The sequence below is a fragment of the Megalops cyprinoides genome, chromosome 3 (genome assembly GCF_013368585.1).
Source record: "Megalops cyprinoides isolate fMegCyp1 chromosome 3, fMegCyp1.pri, whole genome shotgun sequence".
NCBI classification, from domain to species: Eukaryota; Metazoa; Chordata; class Actinopteri; order Elopiformes; family Megalopidae; genus Megalops; species Megalops cyprinoides.
Genome location: NC_050585.1, coordinates 35748492 through 35754491, shown reverse-complemented (window position 1 = coordinate 35754491; position 6000 = coordinate 35748492).

Below are 6000 nucleotides of genomic sequence, written 5' to 3'. Positions count from 1 at the left end.
AAAGTACAGTGGCTTTCAGATCAGTGTCCTACCATCTACAACAGTCTTTTTAAAGGTAGCCCTCTGAGCAGTACATTGTTGACATGGGAGGACATACACACAAAACGGAGAGGTCCATTCACGCACGCAAGTCAGTACTGGGATGTCAGTATTCATTCAATAAAGTGTCTGTTTTTTGTGCAAACATCTGCAAACAGAGAGTGAGGAGAGAAGAAAACGGCAGCACTTCAAATGTCAACAGAAGAGGGAACGGAGGTCATTTATCATGGGAAACACAGAGAGGAGAGAGTGAGCTGTAGGGAGCCAATGACTTGGTCAGGGTTCGTCTGTGGTACAGGGTATCTGCGGAGACCAGTTTCTGTGGAGAAGTTCAGTCAGCGCTCCTCACCGTGACTCCGAGTAAGACCAACTGTGACCATGATTTCCTCGACCTGAACAACAGACACTATCTTCACTGGCTGCAACATGCTCCCACCTGTGCTCAAATACAAACAGCGAATTCCTTCCTCAAACAGGCGCAAAGTCACAGAGATAAAGAGAGAGAGAGAGAGAGAGAGAGAGAGAGAGAGAGGGAGGGGGGGAGGGAGGGAGTGATACTGTCCGATTGTGAGTGAGACAGATAGTGGGTATGTTTTTAAGTCACAGTACAACATCATTGCCTTCTTTGGCCCTGTGCTGAGGTTTGGAAAGTTTGTCTCCAAAAATGCAGACCAAAGTGGCTGCCATGACGGTGACAGCCTTCTTTTAATAAACCCTCCTTCTGCAAACTCACCCGTGTGTGTGCATAACCACATGCTACATCACTATTACCTTTTTCCACACAAATTTAATCCAAGATGAAAGCTGCCATGTTTTCTGCCTCAGTCTCGTCCATGGTCACATGACGGGAGTCACACCATAAAACATGTACAGCAGGGTGCTGTGTCCGGGGCTTGACATCCTCCACCACCTGATTACATTTCTAAATCGGGCCTCGCAATGCACTCCTTCAAACAGGTGGCACAAGGGGGCAGAGTGTATGGCTTAAAAGAGATTGCATCTGTGCCTAACACCAGAGAGGAGAGCAACAGATTGCGCAACAGAGCTGTTTCGTTTGCCAACAAACAGAAATGGGTGCCAGCAAGACCCAGGACTGCAGCAAATCAGGCACCATTTGTGTCAGGGCCATGACCCATACATCTCTCACGCAGCCATATCACAGGCCACACTACACTGTGTGTATTCGTCAGCACATTGCAATAAAAAGCAGGTGTATGAGAATGACAAATGAGAATTCTCTCTTTCAACGGCCCTGATGTTCAAGGGTGACAGAGGGGCCAGGCGACTCCTGTCCAGGGAATCTAAATGTCCCTGCCTTCATTTTTCTCTTGGAAAAAGTCAGTTATACATCCAGACCCAGTGGCAATTACAACGTGAAGCAGAATGAGGCACAGGAGCCAACATGTCACAGGTCCTAAACTCTTCCACCCAACAGTTCATCTCCTTCAACACTGGAGTCATCACTTGTCTTGCAAACTGTGGTTTGTCACCAGTGCATCCTCAAGCTGAACCATATCTCAAAACTGTTTCCTACTAAACTATAAAAACATATATAATGGTTTAATGCACTCGTTAGCCCTACCAGCTAGCTAGTACTTTGTCTGGCCAACCATTGAAACCTGGTGCTCTAATTTTGTGGGGTTTTTTTTTTGATTTATTGGTTATGGTTTTTTGCTTGTGTTCTACTCTACCTCACTTGTAAGTCACTTTAGATAAAAGCATCTGCCAAATGAATAAATGTAAATGTAAAATGTAACCGGTTTAGGTTGTCAGTGAAAAGGACATCAAAGTCAATATACACCAGCGTGCTATATGTATGTAGGATGAATCATGCTGAGATGGGATCAGTGGTAAATTATGTAACATAATGTGTTCCAGAGGATAGACCTGGATGGCACAGAGATTATTTCACTTCCTGCGGCATAAGTCAAGGATAAAGAGACACAGAACACCATTTCAGTAATCGTGCTCATCATGCAGATGGGCTTTTAGTTCTTTGGCACGATTCAGCTGGGACACTAACCAGAGGACCTCTGATTTGGATAACTGAGTATATACAAATAGTCACCTGGAATTCTGTTCGACAGGATCCTGGCTAACAGAAAGGTTGTGTCATGCCACTAGTCACAGGATATTCATTTTGTTCAGAATGAGGGTGAAAAAGGAAAGCTGATCTCTCTGGAAGCTGGCTTGCTGTTGATTCAGGAAAATCACATTTCCTTAACCTTATTCTACCAACAGATTAGATGCATAGCCACCAACCTCCAGTCAGCGTGTCCCCTTATACTGGTCTGCATGTACAACTGAACCTTGTCTGGCCCACTAGGTTTATCCCCAGATAAGGCATGTCAAGTTTCACATTTTTGTAACATTTAACCAGCACTCTCTAGCTGGGTCTCATCACACAACAGCAGTGAAGGAATATTATGTAGCTATGCAGATAGAGCCCAGCATAAGCTGACCCAGGCAGGCATTATGATGACGAGAAACAAGAAAACAAACAAAAAAAAAAAAACTTAATTTGGTTCTAAAACTGGAGATCCCAGCAACAGCAGGGACACTTCCTGTTTTACAGACACAAGAGAAAGGGTTGATTTACAGGAGAGGACATGTGGAGGGCTTGCTGGGATCTAGATGAGTAAACCTCCCGGGATGATTGATGACATCTTACCCAACATGTCATGTTTTATAAGCCCAGACTGTACTGTGCGCTGGTGGAAATGAAGAAAGCAATGACTAAAAGCAGGGCCAAAGGCCACTTTCATTGCCTTCCCTTTACACCACTGTTAAAACAGTATGCCTGAGCAACAAAATAAACAATTTCAACACCAGCTGTAAAATCCCCTGAAATATTTGATCTGAAATATATATCTATATATATTAACATCTGAAATGTTTCATTTATTATCGTTAAATGGTAAAGATAGAGAGGCAGCTGAGTTAGATTGATACAAAATTCGGAAAACTTCAGTGTTCCTTTACCTATACACCAGCGTTACTATGGCGTTCCATGAAGATGGAAAACATTCTTACAACTGCCTAAACATGGATGTGTGCATGCTGAGGTCTCCAGGCTAAGGGGCCATTCAGAGTCCGCAAGCCTTGTTACCCGGGCCATTAGGCTCAGTTGGCAGCAAAAACCTACCTCCCAAAGCCCTAATGGGAGTCATAATGGGAGAACATCTGTCCCTTGCTTGTACATAAAGACAGTGATTGATTTGCATTGGTATGTTACCACTAATAGATGCAGGATTCATACTGTGTGAGCATAGATCTCACCATTCAAGGCCAGGCAGAGTTAATGTTTAATTTACATCTACATGAATGTACAATCCAGATGCACTTTCTGATACGGCTGGCGGGTTAGCTCACACCTTACCTTACCGTACACTTCCCTAATGCAAATACTTATAGACTATGCATGTAGTATAAAATGAATTTTGCTTGTGACTTAACAAATCCTTTAAATTTGTGTCCTCTATGTTTCTCTGTGGTAAAGAGACAGAATGAACTGTAGATGCCCCCCTGCCCCAGCAAAAATTATATACTGTTTACAGAGTTCTGACATTGACATGCTGTCACATTGACATACTGGAACAGGTCAGATTCCATAGCTTCCTTCTTTCCCTGCTCTTCTATCCACAGTGAATTTCACCTGTATCCTGTTCATTGACACTAGTGCAAAGAGAAGTAAAAATCTGAAAGATTTAACTCATCTACATAATTCTACAAATTCTACAAACCCTAAAGTATGCCATCATCCCAGTAATGTCATCTGTGATGCAGTAAAAAGCATTAGAATATTCCAAGAGCATTAACAAGAGGAAATGATCACAGACTATCAAAAACTGGAAATTCCCCCTGATCAAAGAATGCCAAATTATCATTCAGATGCATGCCCCTTGGCCAATGCAGTCCTACATGCAAACATCCAAATTAAACACTCAGTCTGATGAAAACCAGGTGTTTGGATACGAGCAGGGGGGTTGACGGCTATGGGACCCCAACCTCATTTTTCTTGCTTTTCAGTGAAAAGGGAGTTCGTTACCCTGGGACAGAAGGATTAGGTTACTCTCCTCTCTCAGTGTCTGTCTGATGCCTAACATACAGCAGGATCCGCTGCAATTGTTTTCTTCAGACATGCATCCAAATACACGTATACACAAACACACACACAAACACACACACACAAACACACACACACACACACACACACACACACACACACACGCACACACACACACACACACACACACGCACGCACACACACAGTCTCTTTGCCTGCTCTCCCCTGAGGAGGGTTCTACAGAAGCCACACACTAAGCCATAGCATACCCTTGAGCTTGCGGGCACCTGGATGACAACAGAAACAAAAAGCCAGTAGAATGACTCAATGATGACTCCTATGTAAATATTATAATTTAAATGTATTACATGTGCTTAGCAGACACTCTTATCCAGAAAGACCTACATAGCTTACAATTTTTACATGTTACATTTACATTTATTCATTTGGCAGACGCTTTTATCCAAAGCGACTTACATAGGTTACAGTTCTTTACAATGTTATCCATTTATACAAGTACCTTGCCCAAGGGTACAGCAGCAGTGTCCCACCTGGGAATCAAACTGGCAACCAGTTTGTGCTACTGTCCCTTACAACTGTGCCACACTGCTGTTAATATGTTAATATTACTGCACAATCTACATGTTTTAACACAATAAGAGTAATATGAAATTCATTTATATTAAACATTATTCATTTCAGAAATGTAAAGCATATTACATTTGCAAAAGCTTTAAGCTGAATAAACGAGTTACAGATATTCCTGTTTTTTCAGTCAGTCCGTAAGAGAGATGCCATCTCCTGATTCGTTATGACGAGTACACAGTACAGTGACATAGCGAAATGAAGACACCACAGCTCATGCATGACTGGTGTATGAGATGAATTCCCCACTTCCTTCATATTCACAGCAAGAAAGTAGTTATAAAATTCTCATTTAAATTTTCTTCTACAGCAGAGACATCCACTAATGTAATGTTCCTACCACTACCAACAATCATGTTAATCGGAGCACAATTTAAAAAGGCAATCTGTGCTAAACTACTGCTAACATAAGACCACATTCATAAACAAGGTTCCTCTGCCTGCTGTGCTTCTAACAGGGTTTAAATGTCAAAAGCTGTCATAAATTCTGAAGGCATCCTTTCAAGACTGGCTGAAGCTCTCATTTTGGTCAACAGCCCATTTATGAAACTAACAGCACGGCAGCAAGACCCCGAAGGAGGAAAATGGTCATAAAAAAATTGACATGAAAGATGATGGCATAGACAGCCATGTCAGCAGCATACTGACAGCAGCATTATCAGCACGCTGCACAAACGAACAGCCACAGACATATGAGCTAAAGGCAAGACTGCCACGTGGAGCAGGTGCTCCACATGAGCGTTCACCTGGAGGGGGAGTTCAGAGACTGACACGATCTGCTCACTAACAAGAAAGAGCTTCATTTCCAGAAGAACTCGCTAATTGAAATTCCTAACCATGCTGTAAGTAAGTCTCCCATTCATCAAAAGCACATCCAGGCATTTCCCTTGTCGAGAGTTCAGTCTCCTTGAAAGGAAAGTGAGAGTACCATCTGACTGAGGCGTGAGGTACTCCATGCCTGTCTTGCAGATCACAATAAACAAGGGTCTTTTGTGCCATAGACTCAGTCATAGGCGCACCTACCAAGACATTGATATGACATTGATTGATATCATGAAAATATCAGTCCGGTTATCCAGGAGCCATGAATCAGCGAATCTCATCTTTGTCACAATTCCTCTGCTTCTGTTCTATGCGCCTGTGCTTATGACATAGAAAATATATGTGGAATTGAACTCCAAAGATAGCAAAACTTCCACGAACACCCCCACATCTCTACTAAATTGAAGTAGTGCTGAGGTGAACATAGC